The following is a 21,378-nucleotide window of genomic DNA, read 5'->3' as shown; positions in this document are numbered from 1 at the left end:
ACTACATCTCTGTATCTAAGCCTGACGCTTCTCACTGGGAGGTGACTGTGTCCTCACATCCCCTCTGAAACATTTGGCCATGTCTGTAGACATTTTCGCTTGTCGTCACAGGGGTGGGGGTAAGTTCCAGCATCTAGTGGGTGGAGGCCAGGATGCTGCTAAACACTGTACAGTGCACAGGACGCCTCCCAGCAATAAAGGAAGATCTGGTCCCAAACGTCAAGAGTGCTGAGGCTGAGCGATCCTGGGCTAACCGGATTCACGTGTTGGGATCAGCGGCCAAATGATCGGTGACCCAAAGGACACGATACTCAGTGAATTGTGGTGGCGACTGACACCCACTCAGGGCTCCACATTCAACCAGGCTTGTGGGCACAGACGCAAACTGGACCCTGGTCTGCTGTCGTGAGCGTGCCCCGTTCACAAGAGGGTAAACACATGACAGGAGACTTTTGGTTTCCTGTTCATCAAGTAATAATTCCTGTTATGTATAATTTGGAATAGTGAATTTACATTTTTTCTTATTATTTTGTGATTCAGATCTGCCTTTTTTTGTGAAGAAAGCACAATTTTAGGTTTCAAAGCACAGTTAACCCTTAGGAAGTAGGTTGTGAATTTTCTGGTTTCCTCGAGCTTCATCAAAACGGGGCTGCCCTGGTGGCGCAGTGGTTGAGAGTCCGCCTGCCGATGCAGGGGACACGGGTTCATGCCCCGGTCCGGGAGGATCCCACATGCCGCGGAGCGGCTGGGCCCGTGAGCCATGGCCGCTGGGCCTGCGCGTCCGGAGACTGTGCTCCACAACAGGAGAGGCCACAAGAGTGAGAGGCCCGTGTACCGCAAAAAAAAAAGAAAAAAAAAAGATCCCAGATTCCACCTTGTTGCAACACGCACAAACTATTTCATTCCTCATCCCTCCTGAGGGGAGTGCAGCCTGCGGGTCTAACATCATCTTCCCTTGCGTCCCAACAAGCCTGTACTTTTTTTTTTTTTTTATTTACAAGCCTGTACTTTAAGGAAGGGCTGATTTCTATCTAATGGCCCCAGTATACACTCTGGAAGCAGCATTTTCAGCGAACTCCTAGAGACTTTCCCCTTCCTCATTATCCACTTCTTTGATGAAATCAGGTTTTGGAAAGCATAATTTTGATTGGGGTATGTTCTGACTCTTTGAGAACACACAGTGTTTTAAATGTGTTTCAAGTTCAGGGCAAACGCTATCTTTTTTGCGTGAGATTATGAAAATCAAAGACAGATGCCCCAACGGCGTGAATCCCTTGAACTCTAGAGAAAGCAGTGTCGGAAATAGAGCCCTTGACGGGTTTTCTTCTACTTTATACATTTCCTGTGATTAATCCTTCATCGTGACCTTGATGCCCTAGAGGTGTTTCAGAAGTGGTTTCCCAGGCTTAGAGAGACGGTATGGTCCTGCTTGGGTATGATGGCGGGTGGTCCAGTTTGGAAGCCGCGTTGTGCTAGCAGATAAATATTGGGGCCTCAAAGGTAATCTTTCCAACAGTAAAAAAAAAAAAAAAAAAAAAAAAAAAAGTGCTGCGGGTCATCAGTCTCTTTTTTTCTTCTTTTTTTGTGTTTTTATCCTTGGTCTGTCTGGCAGTTACCCAAATTATAAGACTTGCCAGTCATTTCCGTTTAATCATCTTGCTTAGAAACTCAAGAAGTACCCCGCACGCAGCCCTGTCAACAGGGAATCATTAAGGCTGAGCAGACAAAATGTATATGCTTAATTGTTTTCATTGAAATAAACGCCCTGGGTACCCCCCGCTATTTAATGAGCACACACAGGTTCACTAGGACAGCTGCCATCTTTGATTACTCGCTTTTGCACTTGAAGGGAGAAACGAGGCTTGTTTTTATGAGAAATAGGACGTCACCTTTTTGATTTTAACCCGCATCCCACCCCAGCCTATTTCCCAGAGTAAAACGAGCTGGATTAACGGAGGAGGAATGAAGACATTTAAAACCTTCTCGGTTGGCACCTCTCTGCTCCCCATTGGATAATTGGTGTTTCAAGTAGAACTAAGATGCTGGCAAAGCTTTTGAGAGTTCTATTAGAATTTTAGTCAGGCTGTGGTACACTCCTGTCTTGTAGGAAAGACTGGAAGCCAGACCTGTATCCAAGCGTCTGCTAGTCCTTTGTGAGAAGACAAGAATGTCAGCCTAATTGTCAATGAATACCCCAAATTTCACTACCTGAGGCCAGTCTTCCCTCCCTCCCTCCCTTTTTCCTTCCTTCCTTCTTCCCTCCCTCCCTTCCTTTTTACTTGCTTCATTTAAAAATCAAGAGAACTGTAGCCCACCTTCAAGATTCTTGACTCTGAAATGGAAGGTTTCAGATGGTGCCCTTGCAACCAAGGGGCTATTCGTTTTCCATCAAGATCACCCCCATTTATGAAGTTTCTCAAACTCTCAGATGCCAAACTCAACGGCACCTTCCCCGCCCAGCTCTGCTTCTTCTCCATCTTGTTCACTGAAATGGATCCATCTTCCAACGAGCCTTCCTGCCTGACATCTTTAACTCACTTTTCAGCTACGTCACAGCCATATTCATACAGAAAAGTGCACACGCGCTAAGTCAGGGCTCCCTGAATTCTCAGCCTAAATGCTCTCATGGAACCGGCACCAGATGAAGAAGCAAAACACCACCAGCACCCTATGCATAATGTTTGACTCTTCTGAGTTGACCTACTCCAGATCTCATGAACTCTCTCTTCTCCGTCCCCTCCTGGAACCCTCCCCACTTCTGGACCATCTTTTCACTGGTCTCTCAGTCCCCATCTGTGTCCCTTCCCATCCTTTCTCCTTCCCACCATCAGCCTCAGGATGTAGCACAACCTGAATGTTCTCTGTTCCCAGTTCAAAAACCCACTCCTGCTCCGCAGTGCTAAGGGGTGAAAAGTCTGTTTCCTCATCAAGAATACAAGGTTCTTGGGACTTCCCTGGTGGTGCAGTGGTTAAGAATCCGCCTGCCACTGCAGGGGACACGGGTTCCAGCCCTGGTCCGGGAAGATCCCACATGCCGCAGAGCAACTAAGGCCGTGAGCCACAACTACTGAGCCCACGTGCCACAACTACTGAGCCCACGAGCCACAACTACTGAAGCCCGCAAGCCTAGAGCCCATGCTCTGCAACAAGAGAAGCTGCCGCAACGAGAAGCCCGCACACCACAACCAAGAGTAGCCCCCGCTCACCCCGCACCTAGAGAAAGCCCGCGTGCAGCAACGAAGACTTAACACGGCCATAAATACAAATAAATGTATTAAAAAAAAAAAAAAAGACTGCCTTCCAATGCAGGGGGCGTGGGTTCGATCCCTGGTGGGGGAACTAAGATTCCCACATGCCGTGCGGTGCGGCCAAAAAAAAAAAAAAAAAAAAAAAAATCCAAGGTTCTCAGGGACCTGACTTCAACCTTTATTTCCAGCTCTACTTCCCAGTTTTGCCTCATGTAACTTATGACGGAGCCAAACGAAAATCCACCGACCTTATGACATAAATAATAACAGCAGTGACAGCTGACTTGTTGTAGATATTTAACACGCACGCGGCTCTCGAAGAAGGTTTAACAGATTTTCACCCTCATAGCAACCTTATGAGAGAGATGCTATTATTAACCCCCTTCACTGGAAACTGAGTAACTTACCCGAGGTCGCAGAACTGCCTTTAGACTCAGAGGGTCTGACCTTGGGACTTGTGCTTGTAAGCAGGATGCGTACCAGGGTTTTCCACATCTATGATTTTGTCTGTGCTCTTCCATCCTGCAGGGTGTGCGTAACCAACTTTTTAAATCCACAACTGACTCAGTCTGCAAGACTCAGCTGGTATGTTTCCTCCTCCAAAGAGTTCTTCTGGTTTCCTTCAACTGGAAGTTGTCTCGGAGTATCCAAGCGTTTTAGCGGTCCCTCTGTGACACACATCCTTTTACTCATTCATTTAACAAACAGCTGATCCTCATTATTCACAGTAGTGATGTTGTACAAGGTTGCCATGAACACTATGAGTGAAGACGGAACCACTGCTCCTGGGGAAAGACAGGGTTAGGTTCCTGTGAGCCTCTGCTCGCAACATTTCATTTCATCAGCACATAAGCTTCTTGTATGCGTGTTCCTGTTTATCGACACCTTATTTAATAAATGCTATTGATTCATGCACACTGAACTCACGGCCAACACTACAACTCATGTCTGGAGGAAGCTCATGTAACACACGTATTTTCTCCATAAGCCTTCTCACGCTTAGGACACTAGACAGCGCTGCAGCATTAGTGGGTCATTTTAAATGCTGAAATCATCAATAAAAAGCACAAAGGGCAAAAAACATTGGTACTAAATAGGGTGTGAAAAACCTCAGCTGGGAACATGCTTGTCAAGCAACCAAAACATTTTCCCCATTGTGTACGTGGCCTTGAATGACTGTGAAAACCCTATAAGTATTGATTTCAATAAATAATTCTATCGAGAATCCACGAATAACGAGGATGGATTATGTTTACTTCAACCTCGTGTTACTGTTACTGAGTAAGTGCTTCTCTTTCCTGATAAGTTATAATCTCCTCGAGAGAAAGAGCTATGTTTTATTAATCTCTATGCTTCCCCCACAACTAGCCCAATGCCTTTCTCATTTTAAATGCTCAGTAACTTGTTTATTAAATTAACTAAAGAAAAAGGAGGAAGGACATACTGGTTCAGAGGTTCATGATGTAATTTCTTCACTGTACCTGGCTTCTCCTTCAGATACTTTTAGTCTGCTCGATGGTCTGTGCCTTCAACACAGTCATGTGTAATTGTCCCACCACCTCAAAAAACCATTTCTTCTTATTTTAACACCAAAGATATAGGGGGTGAGGGGGAATGGGTATTTTTACCCCTTGGAAATGTGCTGCCAATATAAAAAAAATGTAAGGAAATAGTTTGGGGGTGCCCTCCCCAGCTCCTTGTGATGTTTTAGGAACATCACACATTTAGCATGTGTGGAGAGTGGACCCACGATCCTGTGAAGGGTTGGGAGGCGGTGGCAGGGTGGGACCTGGCAGGGTGGCAGGGTGGGAGGAGGGAGAACGGGGCTTTGAGCTCCAGGTTGGTTTTAGTTGTGGCGGCAGCATGGCTTTCACCAGGGACCATGCTGTCAATTTTCTTTTTTCATTATTCTTGGTTAATGCCTCCTCCTCCTGAACAAGACATTAATGATTTTCTTTTACTGCGTTTTTGTCCTTTTCCATTTATTAAAGTTGGCTTGCCTCTCCTTCCCCACCACCCTTTGCATTTTGAACGGAATACAAAAATAATGAGGCTGTTTTGTTCCACATCCGTGAGTTTTAGCTACGTAAACCTTGTATCAAATCAACATCTTTTTCTATTGCTGTAACACCCACTATCTCTACAGTGATCACATGTGATTTTCCACTGCTGCAGGAGACGGGTAATTATTTTACCGAGCAAGAAAACAGGTAGCTTTGGGAGCAACTTAAGAATCTGATGTTCAAGGTTATATTTTGAGGACAGATATGTAGCCAGACGTTTCAAAGTTTAAAAACAATGCCCATTCAGGACATTCCATTCAGGGCTTGTGTCTAATCAGAATCCAATGGAGATTTCTGGTTTTCAACTCTTGTACCCCATTCTTTACAGGCTTGGATTTTTAAAACCTCCGTATAGGACAATGTGATTAGGAAAATAGAAATAAATACTATTGCAGATTGTAAGAACGGCCATGATCCTTCACTGCCACCTGCATGCATGCCCCTTTGCAATGACCCCCATCAATAGGTCAAACCTATTTTCCCTTCCTTTGAATCTGGCCTGGCTTTATAACTTGCTAGGGCCAACAGAATGTGACAGCAGGGACAATGTGTGAGTTCCAGGCCTAGGTGTCAAGAGTCTTACACCCCACTTCTCTCTTTGAGGTCTGCCTTGCCTGTTGGAGGGTGGCAGACCATGTGGAGCAGAGACAAGCCATCTGCTCAGCAGCCAGTCTCAAGTTCACCTGGAAGCCAACTACAGATTCATAACTGAGTTCAGCCAAGACTGAGTCCAGCCACTCACCTGAATCCAGCTCAAAGAATCATGAGCTAAGTAAACGGTGGTTGTTTTCAGTCATTAAGTGTTGGGGATGTTTGTTATGCAGAAAAAGCTGACTGATACAAATATTCTACAGGATCTAAAATTTTAATCTAGTGAGCATACAAGAGTAGCCACCTGAAAATTATTTTCTAACTACTCCAAAACAGCAGTGTTTAGAGGTATTTTTAAAATTAAAAGGGCCTCCAGCAAGGACTTATCAGGAAATACCACAAAGAGCAACAAAACGTCACACCCTCAAACAATGTTACTATCTCCTAGGATGTACATTCTGTAAGCCAACAGGGAAGAAAGAGAATGTGCAGAAGTTCTAGGGGAGGATTTTCTTTCAATAAAAATCGTGAATCTCCAGTAAGAACCTTTCCACATTGCGTATCTGTTTATGAACATTAAGTAAAATACGTTTAGCAATCCTAACAGGAATGGCTATTAGAGCAAAACCTTTCAAAATGGAATAGAGGAAATTCATATGAAATTGGTTTTTTTTTTTTATTATCATGAACTAGATTAAAATCATCCTGAGCTGTTTTAATAGTATGTTTTCACAGAGACACATTTTGGTTCCAATTACTCTGAAAGTAATCAAGAACTGTTTCCTATGGAAGTGACAGGAGACTGACTGAAAGACGCAGATATAATCGACTTTGGTGAAAGCCTGTTCACATTCACTGAATCTGAAGTGTTCTGTCTTTAATCCCCTCAGAAGACAGAACTCTGGTCTTCAAGAACACAGGCAGTTTTTTGTTTTTTGTTTTTTTTTTTGTTTTTTTTGTTTTTGTTTTTGTTTTTTTTGTGTTTTTTTTTTGCTGTACGCGGGCCTCTCACTGTTGTGGCCTCTCCCGTTGCGGAGCACAGGCTCCGGACGCGCAGGCTCAGCAGCCATGGCTCACGGGCCCAGCCGCTCCGCGGCATGTGGGATCTTCCCGGACCGGGGCACGAACCCGTGTCCCCTGCATCGGCAGGCAGACTCTCAACCACTGCGCCACCAGGGAAGCCCACAGGCAGTTTTATATTCACCTGTGGAAGCGCTTATGTCCATTTCTGGGGCTTGTGTGCATTGAGCTCTCGTTATTTTCCTAATGAGGACTTGAAACGAAAATTCATTCTTCTTTAGTAGACATGCATATACAATTCAAAACGTCTAAATAGTGGAGAGCAACTCTCCTGCCCTCTCACGACTCTCAGACACCCAGCTCCCCTCCCCCACTGTTTCCATGACTGGGTCGGTGCGTATCCGTCCAGAGATTTCTTTAGAGGGACAGCGGACCCTGACAAGCATTTATGTCTGATAGAGAATACATGTGCTCTTCAGACCCCATTACCGTTTCTGTTTTCTTCGGGGCATGAAGCTAGCCGGCATTCCACCTCCCTTGCAGGTTTATGAGGCCTGCTGCCAGTGCTCTATGGCTGCTACGTTCCTGCTTCGGGAACCCCCATCTGACCGCCCCATGCTCTCTCTCTGCTTCCCTGTTAGACTGCAGAATTCAGATGCTGACGGACGGCGGAGCCCAAGATGGATGAGATCTGGGTCCCTACAAGACCGCGTGAAGCACAACCTCCCCTCCCCCACTCCAGTGACTAACTGGACTGTCTCCTGATGCCAGCCAGGCCGGTTTGCTCTACTAGTCACCTTACTCTAGTGGTTCTCTACTGGGGATGCACCTTGCTGCGTTTCTAAAATGCACCTTCCTTTCAGCTGGCTGAACTGCAGCCCAAGGCACATTTCAGTAGATAAACACTCCTTCTAAAAATCTTACTGTGGGGTGTTTTATAACCTAGCCCCCTGGCTTCGCATCGATGGGTTAGTTGGTGTGACTTGGGTCCTTTTATGCTGGTCTTGCAGTTTCTCTGCAGCCCTGGAAGTCGGCTATTTTTGGCAATTGTCCCTGGCTGGCGCTCCCCTGCACCTTCAGATCCTTATGAAAAGTGACTCTCTGTGCAGACATCCAGCTAAGGCACGCCCTGGTGTACCAGAGAGCCTGGGAGCTGCGCTGCCAAACCAAACCAAAAAAAACCCCATCCGCCTGACCTTGAACTGGTTTACTATGAGTCCCTTTCTCATCCGGAGAATCTCCAAGGAGTTCTTTGCTTTGAACAGTGCATCCTCCAATCAAACACAGATTTCTGAGTAAAAAGAACAGGAGAGATGTTGCCGTTTTTCCTTAGGTACACCATCAGGAGTGTTCCCGCGGAGTGCCCTGACACTTCCTCTTTGCTGACTCAAAATAATGATGGAGAACAAGAAGCGGGGGTGGGGGTGGGGGTGGGGGGTGGTGGGGAGGTGGGCGGGGGCGCGGTGCTGGATAAGAGAGAAAAAGAAAGACCAGTCACCCTGAGAGACTCTGGGGAAGAGCCAAGTTTGTTCCTGCCCCTCCCACCCTTGGTTCGTTTCTTTGTTTCAAAGCTTTGTCCCATTAGATCCTCCAGGAAGTCTTGTGCTGGAGGATGGGATGTAGGCGGTGAGGGTATCATCTCCATGGAGTGTGTAGGTTACAAGATGGCTCTGAAGACCCTGAAGGCTTGAGGGACTTTACACACTGAAATGCTGGCTCCGTGATGCACACAGTGGGTTTCGCTTCCTGTTCGTTTCCCCGAAACACTTGCCAGGTTGTCGACCGTTATCACCATCTTGCAGAATTTATGAAAGCTTCTCAGAAGTTATCGATATAATAATCTCTTTATTTTCTTCCTATTTTACCCTAAAGTTTTTTTTCTTTTGCATTTAGGGCTCCTGGGCTCTTGTATTTTACAGTATATTCGTAGTTTAAATGAAATCAACACATCTCTCGTGGCAAAAAGTTTCGGGGAAAGAAGACGAAGCTTTGCCAGATGGGATCCTTCCAAAAACAGATGTGCTGATAGAACAAGGACCAGCTCCTTCTCCTGGAGTGTCCTGGAGGTGACAGATGCATGGCTGGGGGGATGGCAGATGTGACCGGAAGACAGTGTTCTGAACACTCGAAAATGGGAGCAAATGTCCATCCTGTCCAGTGCAAATTAATTACCCTTCCCCCCAAAAGAAAGATGTTTAGAACTACAGATAACGAATCTTGTTTAAGAAAGAATTTACCAAATTGGCAGATTTCTGTCTCAAGAATATAACAAAAACATTTCACAGGTGGAGGATTTCTTAAAGTTAAGAAACTCACCTCCTAAGAAGACAGGAATGTGTTTCCCGAGCATAAGGTATCTGCGCTTGGAGTTTTCCCTCCTATCGCAGGTTGGGATTGTAGACAGGAAGGACACAAAGCGTGTCTGTATTTTTCAACACCTGATTCAGGAGGTGGAGAAGCTAGGATGGAGCAGTGTAAGTAGCCCCTGCATGTGCTCCTTGAACCCAGAACGGCTGGAGAGGCGAGTTTAGGGCCAGGAGCCCGGCACCCACGCCCTCAGAATTTTGCTGCATGACTCCGCACCTCTGTGCCAGCGGGGGATGCCTTTAGATGCCATGTGTCTGTGGCCTGGTATTCCCGCCAAGGACGTCTCAGAACAGCAGCTAGAATACGAGGGGGCTCGTCCCACTTCTAGGAGGAGCGTGTGCTGTTCACGACTGCCTGGGGCCAGTCAGAGCCACGTTTGACTGGGCAGTGCTTCTCCAAGTGTGGGTGCGTCAGGCCACCTGGGGCGTTTGTTACAAAGGCAGATGCCCAGGATGTCAGCCCTGGAGCTCTGGTCGCTCTGGTCCTTGGGGCTGGGCAGATTCTAGGGCAGGAGGTTCAAGGTCTCCATGCCAAGAAACCCCGGCCGAGAAGTGACAGATTCTGGTGATAATCCTTTACCATCACGCTTCCTACTTATTCCACACTGCTTAGGCCCTCTCCAACTCCGGGCAAGTGATTTCATTATATTTTGAACAAGGGATTTTTGTGAAATATATGTATTCTGGCCACAACAAATCCTCAGTTCTTTTTTGGCTGTTTTACAAATCAATCAAGAAATACATGCCAGGAACTCCAAAAATGGAGGCTGATTTAAAAAAAAAGTGCATTGTATGTTTTCACTGTATAGAGACTAACAATGTGAAAACAGAATTTGGCAACTGAGAAGAGCAAAAGTGCTTGGAATGCTAATTCTGTTTCTAATAGAACGAATTATTTGGGCAACTGGCTATTGCATCATCTTGTGATTTGGAAAATGTCTTCTTCATCCTTTACTTAGTTATGTCAAAGCCTGGCTGACGCTTTAGGGGTAGGCAGGGCCAGCTTCGTGGCTGTGTGACACTTCAGTGGCACGAGGCCCCATGCTCACGTGGGGTCCTGGTCTGGGGTTTAATACTCTGAAACTGCCATATGGACAGCTGTAATAATTTTATCTTTGAGTGTGGGACTTGAAAGTGAAGCCCGAGGATAACGGAGCACGGAGCTGGGGCCGGGAGGCTCCCCGGGGAGGGGGCTCTCTGCAGCCCACTTCCCTGTCTCCACCCAGGACTGATGCCGCCCTCTGCCCCGCGTGCGGGGCGGTGGCTGGGGTCATCAGACGTGCCCCACTTGCTGAGTCACGGTACCCCAGCACCTGTGGGGGACCCCCTGTGAGTGGCAGTGCCCGAAGCAGCGTGACATTGAAGGTAAGAACACCAAGACAGGTCAAGAGAGACCGCAGAAGCCAGGAAACTTCCTTTGTCCTGCCTCTGAACACAGGCCCCTGCATTTCCCTTCCACGCCATGCCTCACGCCCTGTGCAGCGGCTCTCTGTGTAGTCACACGTGGACACGTCTTTACACGGCAGTGTGCTGCACGCAGGTCCGAGAACGGGAAACAGCGTGGCTCATTTCCCCACAAACAATTCAGGAGGAGAGAATCCAAGGGCCAGTGTCTCCTCTGAAATTCCTAACATAGTTCTAGACATGCTGCAAAATGTTAAACACTCCCCTGATGCTCTGTTGGTTTGGAAAGACGCCTCCTCATTATCTGTTGCCCCCGGTACAGCTGTGTGCAGACACAAGCTTGGGGGGCGCTGGGCCTGATGGCGCCCCATCATGCAGAAGTGACAAACGGTTCTCGCCCCGGCCACATCTCGCTCCTGACTGCAGGCAGCTCTTCTGGTGTCTGACGGTGCGTCAAGGCGCAGCTTCCCAGAGGGAAGGGGTCCCGTGATCCCCAGAGAGAGGAAGCTGCACTGGCCTGGATGGAAGGCAGAATGGAAGTCAGGAGGTGCCCTGGGCCCGTCAGCAGTGGGAGCTCTGTGGACTCCCGCAAGGCCAGCGCCTGAGCCAGGGCGGCGGTCGGGAGACAGAAGAGGCCAGGCCGTGCCTCTGCTAATTTCACTGAACGCATTGCCTCTCACTGATTTATGTGCCCAGCTCCAGGTCGTTCTTCTTGCAGCAGGTCTGTTCCTGCTTTCCTCTTCAGGTACCCGGGAGGATGGGCGTGACGCTCTCTCTCCCACCTCAACAACACAAAGTGCTGTTGGCATTCAATAAGATTGAAAAATATTTTGAAAAGGTATATTTTTTAACGTAGTTAAAAATCAGCAAAGCAGAAACATACTTCTGTATATTCTTACATCAGTGGTTCCCAACTGGGGCGATTTTGCTCCCCGCAGGGGATGTGTACAGTGTCTGGAGACAGTGGGGTTGTCACAGGTAGGACCAGGGGTGGGACTGGCATCTGGTGGGTGGAGACCAGGGATGCTGTTCAACACCCTACCACACACAGGGCAGGATCCAGTTCCAAATGCCAACAGTGTTAGAGTTCACATAACTGAAAAAAATATTTTCAAAACATGTTCCTGAGTTCCATTCCCCCAGCAATAATCTAGCATTCTTTCTTTCCTAGGAGAAGCCTCCATGAGTCCAAATTCAGAATATTAACTCACAGGAAAACACCCCCCAAAAGAGATACCCAGAGTTCTCCAAGTGGTTCTAAGGGGAACAAAGAGAAGAAATGCAGCGGCGCACTGGGGATCAGCAAAGGGGGAGAAGAGGGGAAGGAGAGCCCCGACCCTGGCTATACATGACACTCTCCGAGTCGTTGTGTTTTTTGGCCGTGTCACGTGGCTTGCCGGATGTCAGGTCCCCAACCAGGGACTGAACCTTGGCCCCTGGCCCTGAAAGCCCGGAATCCTAACTGCTAGGTAATCTTGGAACTCCCCTTTGAAAAAAAAATTTTTTTCCCCCTTTGGGTTTCCAGGTAGCTTTAAAAAATTCCGATGGGTGGGCCACATCCCAGACCAAAGAAGCCCAAATCTCTGGGGGTAGGTTTCCAGCAGTAGGTGTTTTAAAGTTTAGGGAACATGTGATTTAGGTGTGGAGGTGAGTGGAGGCCCACGAGCTGCCTCACGGATGGTTCCTGGGTTCTCAGGTGAGAAAGAAGGAGAGTTAGGGCGGGGCTGGCGAGCTGGAAGTTTCCACAGGAGCAGATGGCAGGGCAGGATGGGGGCCGTGTGGGGGAGGCCTGAGGCAGATGTGAGCGGAGAAGCCACACGGCAGGAGGAGGGTCCAACACCAGACGCTTCCTGCAGCCAAGGCGCGTGGAGGGCGGAGCCAGGCCTGTGTCATTCTGAGGCCGTGGTATGGGCAGAGTGGGCCTTTATTTCAGAACACTGCAACGCAGAGCAACCTTAGGCCCAAATAACAAAGACCCACACTCCCCTGGGGACCAACCCCTGGCAGAGGAAGCTGGTTCAAATTAGGGGGCTTGAATGGGGCTCACAGGGATACAATACTCTCCTACACGAGTTAGGTTGATTGAGGCCTGTGCAAACCCACTGGGCGCAAACCAGCCCCCAGCTAAATACTGATCATGGGTCGAGCCTCTCTCTCTCCTGAGCTAAGTCGTCTGGGGACCTACACTGTCTGCACTGGATTAGCAGTACAGAAGGTGAAGATCAAGTAGAAAGGAGAGGCAGGAACGAGGTCACCGCTGTCAATTGCGGAGGGTTCTCCTTCAGCCTTGCTTTAGAGTTAACTACAAGACCTGCCTAGCAGATCCTCATCTGCTGTTTACTTTGCTCAAGCTGAGCGAAGGGTTTCTCAGCCTTGGCACTGTGGCTATCTGGGGCCAGGTCGTCCTCCGCTGTGGGCGCTCTGCTGGGCACTGTAGCATAAGTAGCATCCTCGGCCTCCACCCACTAGATGGCAGGAGCAACCCCCTACCCATCTGTGACAACCAAAAGGTCTGCATATATTGCCTAATACCCCCGTGGATCTATATTTTCTGAACTGGGGAGGGTCACTCATATAATTAGATAGTTGTGAATTCAATGGAGTAGGTGGTGACCAGCATTGAAAAAATGAAATGAAAGTGGATAAACAAGAAAATGACAGTTTGTCACACATGGCAAGGGTAAGGGTGATTTCATGAGCGTTGGGGTTCGATGGGAAATGTGCTTCTGACTGTGGATGGCCAGGAGCGCATTTCCTATCTGGAGAGAAGGAAAGATAAAAGAGCTCAGCTAAGTGTGGTGAGGTTATAGCTGGAGGAAACCCTGCGCTGTAGTCTCAGGAATCAGGGGTTAACTGTGTAAGTCTCCCGTGAGAGCAACTCATGGAGTCTTTTGTAGGGTATTTGGGAGAGCTGGCCAAGCACACCATCACAAGGCTCCTCGGGCAGAAAGCAGGAAGACAGAAAAGACTAGAAGGACTGAGCCCAAGTGTAGACACGGAGTGATTAGGGTTAAGACCCGGTAGGATCAGGGTCACAGAGAAACACCTCAAAGAAAAAGCCAGTGTCTGGCACAGAGTTGCTCTACCATGTGCTGGTGTCAGGGTGGCTTATTTTGAAGATACTCTGTCTTCAACAGGTCTGTGTTAGAGGCCCCCTTTCACTTAGAGACAGTGTCTGCAAAAATTGCATTCTATTACCGCCTTAAAAAATTCTTTTACTGAGATACAATTTACATACCATAAAATCCACCCACCGTAAGTGTATAGTTCAGTGCTGTTGTTATTTCTTTGTATATTCTGAGTTGTACAACCATGACTACAAATGTAGTTTTAAAACATTTTCATCACCCTCAAAAGAAACGCGGCACTCATTGTCTGTCACTCCCCATCTCTCCCCTCCTACAGCTGGCAATAACCACTCATCTCCCTCCTGTCTCTGCAGGTTAATCCTTCCTGGACATTTCACAGAAATGGCATCAAATAATAGGCAGCCTTTTGTGTCCCAGCATAACGTTTCTGAGTTGCAACCACGCTGTAGCACGCATCAGTATTTCATTTCTTTTTATGGCTGACTCACATTCCATTGTGTGGAGAGACCACATTCTGTTTATCCACTCAGCTGCTGACGGACATCTGGGGTGATTCCAGTTCTTCTCTGAATAATGCTGCTGTGAACACTGTTTTAGGAGTCTGTGTGGACGTGTGTCTTCTTTCCTCTTGGGTGGCTATTTACCACTGGTCACACTATAACACTGAAGTTGTCGATTCAAAGAACAAAAAATTCACTACGTGAATGTTCTGCAGAGATACAAGGACGCCTCTGGAATTAGTTCTCGACTGTAGAACACAAGTTGAGGGTCTCGCTTCGTGAAATGAAAGGCTGTGCATTTTTCTCACATCTCTTCTTTTCACAGTCCATGTTGCAGCATGGGAAAAAATAACTTGGGGAAACAATTTGCTTACAAAGTCCGTGTGATGGGTACCAAAAGAGGGAATCATTCAAACCCATCACCCCGATGTCTCCCAGGCCTGTGAAGTTTGTCATTACCAGGCGGGGACTGATGTCTTCTCTCTGTGATGCCTCCTTGCCCTACCACGTAATTTTGTGCATTCAAAGTCATTCAATTTATATGTAATTAGTGATATCCACCACGCCCCTAAAATGTGCCTGTGTCCATACACAAAAACTGTGTACTTAACAGAATACAACTGAGGGAAAATTTCCACCCCTCACCATGAACGTTTCGGCTTTGCTGGATATCCCAGGGAACGTGGCAGGCAGTGCTTTGGGACAGAGAGCTTCCCATCCCAGATCCTTCCAAAACCAGGGTATTGGGGTATTTCTCGTTCTCTCCAGTCATCTGAAGCATCCCTTTTCCCCCTTCAGGCCCACCTCTTCTCTGATCTGAGATCTCAAAAGGACAGGAAGCAGCTCTTGGCTTGGAAAATTTGCCAATGTTTTTTTCTACCTTTAACACTGGAAAGCTTCAAATAGGAATTCCAAATAATCCCCAAGCAAGCCGTCAAAACACTCATCCATGGCAGGAGGAAACTAACCATTTTTTTTTTTTGGCACTGTGGGTTGCGGGTAAAGAAAGTTACTTGTATAACTACACAAGGAGGTAATTTAGGATACATTTCTTTAGGGTTGAACAAGAAGAATGCTCTGCATTAAGGAAATTAAAACTGCATTCAAAAACAAAAAACAAAATGCAAACACTGGAATTTTAAGCCGTCATTAAAAGTATGCCTTTGAAAAGTATTTACTGACCTAAAAAAATATTTTTAAGGCTAAGTAACCAAATCAGAATGCTAAGCTATTTAAACAGTGCGAGCCCCATTTTATTATTCACCTCCCCGCTACCCTCAACTCCGTCTGGACGGAACATTTTTTTCTGCAGAGAAAAACGACAGGCATGTCATGCACGCAAACGTTAACACCGGTTTTCTCTGGGAATCTTTACTTTCCTGGACAGAAAGTTGGCTACGCTTCGCTTTGTATTAGGAAGAGTAAACATCCTTTAACATCTAAGCGGTAAAGTCTCAGGAAAGTGGCAAACATTTCATCAGGAGGCTTAGTAATGAACCCGACCGTCTCCGATAACTCTGCGAACCCTCTCGCCACTACACCGTACCAGAGGCTTCTGAAGTTACAGTTATGGGGCGGCTGATACTAGGCAGGCAGCACACAGCAGTTCTAGGGCCCAGCCTCCCGCGCGGTCCTACTGGGGGTTTAATTATAGGGCTGGGTAGTGGGGAGCGGTTCTCAAACTGTGCAGCGGGAACTTCACCCTTTTGACATTCAGCAGAAATTCAGAGAAACCCTCCTGCGTCCACCGACAGGACGGAAAGCCCTAAACGTGTGGATGTGGCTTTTCCCTTCCTTAAATCCTCCACCTCCGTCCCCCAGTGCTACCACAAAGCACCCCCGGCCTCCAGGACCTTCCCCCTTAGCTCCCCCGCACCCACTTATCCCCAGACCCAGCCGCCACTCCCCCGCGGCCCAGCCCCTCTGCTGTCCCTTTCCCGTTTCCCCGCAGACCCCACTCCCCGCCCCAAAAGGCCCTAGGATCCCCGGGAGCAAACTGTGAGCCCGAGCAGTATTTTCGGAGCAGAAGATTTAGAGAGAGCAGGGCCAGCAGGCCTGGGGGGAGAGTCGACGGAGTTGGGGGGGGGGGGGGCGCCTCTGCGAGTGCGCCGCTCTTCGAAGGTCGTCGGTAACTCCTTCCCGGCGGCGCTGGGCGCTGGCGTTGACCTCTTAACAAAGAACAGGTTCGGCCGCCGCCCCTCCCCCGTCCCGGAGGCCGAGGAGGCCACGTGACCTTTCCAGGCTCGCCCCTCCCCCACCGCGAGTGGCTGGCGGAGGGAGGGAGGGAGTATGGGGGAGGGGAAGGAGTATGGGGGAGGGGAGATGGAAGGAGGAGGGGGGAGCCTGCAGTTGCGGCGGGAAGGTGGTCGCGGCGAGCAGGAGGGAGTGGAGGGCGAAGGGAGCAGGGGGAGGTGAAGAATGGGAGGTGAAACAGAGGGGTGGGAGGAGAGGGAAGGGAGGGGGATGGGGGATGGCAAGTAGAGGGGGAGGGGGAAGGGAGCAGAGAAGGGAGGGGGAGGGGAGGGGAGGGGAGGGGGAGGAGGAGGGAAAGTAGAGGAGGAGGGAGGAGGGAGCAGAGGATGGAGGAGGGACGGAAGGCTAAGGACAGGGGCGTTGGAACCCCATTCCAGAGACTCATTAGGATGCAATTGCCAATTTTTTTTTTTTTAAAAGCCAGACTGTATAAATTTACAGTTTCCTTTTCAGCTGAAGCAGACAATGTTAAAACACATTAGATTTTCTGTTTCGGAATGCAAATTAAACATAGCCGAGCTTTTGGAAGGCTTAATTAAGGGCTTAAGAAAATATGAGATTTAAAACATGGATACTTGAGTAAGGCAGATTTTAGTCTGAGGGGAAATGTGGCCTTTTTTTTTTTTAAACTTAAAAAGAAAATTGCTTAATAATAAAACGGCCCAAGCCTTCCTTGAACATAACAGGAAGTCTGCTTAAAAAAAACATTTTTTTTTTTAAAAACAACCACTTGTTCACAGACTGAGAGGGGGTGGGTTTAACGTGGAGGCTGGGTGCCCCGAGACCCAGCAGCGGAGCTGCCTGCCAGGTCATCATAGAGGGACCCCCCCCCCAACCCCAGGCTTGCTCACCCGCCAGCCCCAGCAGTCCTCAGCCCTTCCCCCTCTAGTCTAGCGAGGACTTTCCTAAATAAGCTGCTTGTCACTCGGTTCCCTCCTGTTCCCTGCTCCCGCCTTCAGCCCCAAAGCAAAACAACAAAACCAACCAACCAGAAAAGCCGCCGCCGCCTCCCCCAAACAAAACCCCAAACCCACCCCAACTCTGCATCAGCTGTTCTTGCGCACGTTATGTGAACTTCGTGGGCTATAGATATTTTAGGCCTTTAAATGCCATTCTGTGCACACAAAACTTAAAAATGGTCTGACACGGGGGAAAATTGGCAAACGTATAGTTCACAATCTGTTACCGTCACGTGAAGGCAGATTCAGGAAAAGCTCCACTGGCTCTTTCTTCCAAGCCAGGTTATGCAACGTCTTAAAATCCTTAAAATCGTCTGGGGACTTGTCTGAGAGAGGAAGAAGGGGGAGCCAGGAGGGAGAAGCCAGGATTTGGTTGCCACGTGTAAGTTTTCTGGGGGGGATGGGTCGTCGTGGGCGTAGCACATGTTTGGATTTAGTCAGCTATACCATTTCAGTCTAAAGAGCAAGAAGTGTCTGGCATTTCAACTGTCTGGGCTTTGCAAATTGGGAAGGAAAAAAAAAAAAAGGCCTCCTATGAACCTGAGAGTTTCTGTACGTACGGTCTCTGCGTTCCGGCCGCAGAGCAGTGGACTGGCTTCGCCGGGACTGCCATATCGGAGTAGCACAGACAAGGCTGCTTAAACACCAGGAATTTATTTCCTCATAGTCCAGAGGCCAGAGTCCAAGATCAAGGTGTCGGCAGCATTGATTTCTCCTGAGGCCTCTCTCCTTGGCTTGTAGACGCCACCGTCTTCTCCCTGTGTCCTCACATGATCCTTCCCCTGCGAGCGTGTGTCCTAATCTCCTCTTCTTATAAGGACACCCATCCTCTTGGGTTAGGGCCTACCCTAATGACTTCATTTTAACTTAATCATCTCTTTAAAGGCCCCCTTTCCAAATATAGTCATGTTCTGGCCTACTGGGAGTGAGGATTTCAGTTTACGAATTTTGGGGAGGACACAACTATGGTCCTAATAGGACTGAGGGCTTCACACAGGAGGAGGGAGAGAGGGTGGCTAAGGCACTCCCATCCCTTCTGCACCCTGGCCTAGGGGTGCCCTGTGGTCTCTCGGCACCTGGGCTGTGCAGCCTGGAGGGAGAAGTGGGTGGAGGAGGGAGGGACCTGCCCATGGGTGGTGCAAGGGCAGCTGCTAACTACCAGACCTGGGCCCTGCGCGCCTTCACCGCAGCCCGTGTGTCATCTGAATGTGCCGCTAGGGGTGAATTATTCCCGAGTAATATCTTTTTGACAGGAGTTGTATCTTATTCATGTTCGGGTCCCCAGAGCTTGCTAGAGAGCTGGGCACCTAGGAGGGAGCCTAAGGTATATCTGTGGAATAATCATGTGGATTTTCAAGATGTTAATTTAATCTTCATTGATCGTGATTACCAGAAACCACAAAGCCTTTTGTTGTGAAATGATTACTGGTAATTATTGAAAAGAGACAGAATTTTGTCTTTCTTCTTTGCTTTAATTGGGAAGAAATATCCCGGCTGTGAATGTTCTGATGTTGCTGGTTTCCTCAAGCCGTTCTCAAGAAGGAGATGTCCTAAGGCTGAAAAGTCTGTTGGAGCTCTGTTTCAAGGGACTTCGTTAAGCCTTGATCCCAGTGCAGGGGTGACTGGAAGGGGCTGGTGATCTCAGGGTGCTTCTAAACGTGCGCAGATCAGCCCTGCAGTTCAGTGTCGGCAGTGTCGGCAGAAGCAGCGAGGATTCGGTGAACCACAGACGTAATTCTGGAGACATTTTTGCTTGTGATTGTGTTGAAATGGTCTTGGAGCACTGGCTGGCTTGGTCACTGGTAGGCAGCTTGTCCTTTGCCTCTGGGGAAATCCATTCTGTCCTGGACACTCCCAGGGCATTGCTGACCTTCCCCCATACGCAGTTCAAGGAGCGCAGTGGGTTGTGTTGTCCCCTGAGGCTCTGGGGCAGAAGTTGCTGGTCACTGGGCGAAGCTGAGCGAGCTGGGTCAATCCGGCACCCTTCACCGTCCTGCCAAGCAGAACGATTCTAATCTGCTGCACCACGCGAGCACGAATCTACCGCCAGTAAGTCACTAGCAATTATGTATCTGGGCTGATGCAAAGCTTTGACCCAAAGTTCCTTTAGGTAATTAATGACAGGCCAAAGGTTGGGGAAAATGGCACCACTCATTCTTTCAGTCCTTTTGCTCCCTTCTAAATTCTTGGGTGTTTTTCGGTGTATTTTGCTTATCTTGTTTGCCTTTGCTCTTTATTTGGGAGAGGGCTGGAAAGGAAGTGTTTGAAAGATAGGAGTAGGAAATGAAAGGAAATTACTGCTTGGTGACAGCGCCAAAGAAAGGTGGAAATATCTGTAGTGGACACTGGTGGGTTTTGTCTGCTCCCATGTCCACCCCCTGCCTTATGGTTAACACAAGTCAAGATTCCTTTAGGGAACACATGGCTATGGGTTCTTTTTTTTTTTTCTTTTTTGCGGTACGCGGGCCTCTCACTGTTGTGGCTTCTCCCGTTGCGGAGCGCAGGCTCAGCGGCCATGGCTCATGGGCCCAGCCACTCCGTGGCATGTGGGATCCTCCCAGACCGGGGCACGAACCCGCGTCCCCTGCATCGGCAGGCGGACTCCCAACCACTGCGCCACCAGGGAAGCCCCGGCTGTGTGTTCTTTAGGGAACTCTCAGGCCCTGTGATATAAAGCTCCAGGGGTAGACCTGAAGACCAGGCCTGGCCAAACAGCATTTCAAATCCCTTGGCTACAGTGACTGGTTAGGCAGAAGTTTGTGACCCATGACCTAGAGACAGCCAGATGTGGGCTTTTGCTAGAATTTCTAACAAAGAGATTTGTTTATAAATCCATCTTCATCAGTCCTTCAGACTGAAGACAGCACTGAGGCATAGAGAAACGTGAAGCCAAGGAGTGGAGAGAGAAAGACCATAGTAGGAAGCATTTTTTTTTTTTTTAAACACAATTTGAGTTGCTCATGCTTGCCATTGGGGAAAAAAAAAATCCTGGCTTATTAGAATACTAACTCACCTCTGTTTTGTAGAGAATTAAAATGATATTGAATGCTATTTATAGATTCACAGAGATTCCCTCCTTTCTTCTTTCACTATGATGTATGATCTATGGGCATAAAAATGCATTCAAGATACATGTTTTACCAAATAATAGAAAAGGAACAATCAGCAATCCCTCGTCACGAAAGAGAACACTGCCAGTGGTCGCCTCATCGCCACCCATCTTTCCCCACTACAAGTTACCACTCTTTTGACTTTGGGGATAATCATCTCCTTGCTTTTCTCTGTAGCTTTACTCCACGTCTATACCCTTAAACAGAATGAATTTTCTATTAATGGATCGTACGGCGTGTATCTTGGGCGGCTTACATCTGTCACTCACCGTTACCGGCCTCATGTTCCTCTGTCTGCGTAGCTAGAGCTCATTCATTCTCAAAGGCTATCAGAGTGTTCAGCGGAAGACAGTGCCACAATGTATCCATTAGGGAGTAGTTTTTGTACCCGACGTTTACAGTAGAGAATTTACTGAAGTCAAGTCGATCGGTCCAACAGAGCTCATATTGGACACAAACTGAAATGTTACGTCCTGCTCTTTGCGGAAGCGTGATCCTGAATCAGCCCAGCCATCTGCCGTCCTTGGTCCACATCCAAGCTGCTGATGGCTGCTAAAGAAAAATTGCACAACTGAGTGAATTCATGTTACTACAGATCATGATCTTCAACCCCAGCTGGGCCCTCCTGAGAGCAAGTGATTCTGCGAGCCTCTCTTTTCTGTTCCATCCTCCAGGCCTAACTGCGTCAAAACGACACAGCTTTCTCCCAGCCCCTTCTAGGCATACTCTCAGCAGATGACCTTGCCTAACGGTGGTCAGTAGGGAGAAAGTCATT

The 21,378-nt window shown here is 48.3% G+C and overlaps 1 long non-coding RNA gene across 3 annotated transcripts in view; it reads right to left on the bottom strand.

The window, feature by feature from the left end:
• Positions 1-21,160, bottom strand: part of LOC137217808 (uncharacterized) — a 66,110-nt gene extending 44,950 nt beyond the window's left edge. For all 3 annotated transcript variants that reach the window (XR_010940263.1, XR_010940261.1, XR_010940262.1), the window contains exons 1-2: positions 20,873-21,160; positions 3,656-4,033 (exon numbers count right to left, since the gene is read on the bottom strand). This is a non-coding gene — a long non-coding RNA (uncharacterized lncRNA). The remainder of the gene's footprint in view (positions 1-3,655; positions 4,034-20,872) is intronic.
• Positions 21,161-21,378: the final 218 nt, after the last annotated feature.

The sequence above is a fragment of the Pseudorca crassidens genome, chromosome Y, assembly GCF_039906515.1.
Source record: "Pseudorca crassidens isolate mPseCra1 chromosome Y, mPseCra1.hap1, whole genome shotgun sequence".
In the NCBI taxonomy this organism is placed as follows: Eukaryota; Metazoa; Chordata; class Mammalia; order Artiodactyla; family Delphinidae; genus Pseudorca; species Pseudorca crassidens.
This window is presented reverse-complemented; position numbering and strand designations above follow the sequence as displayed.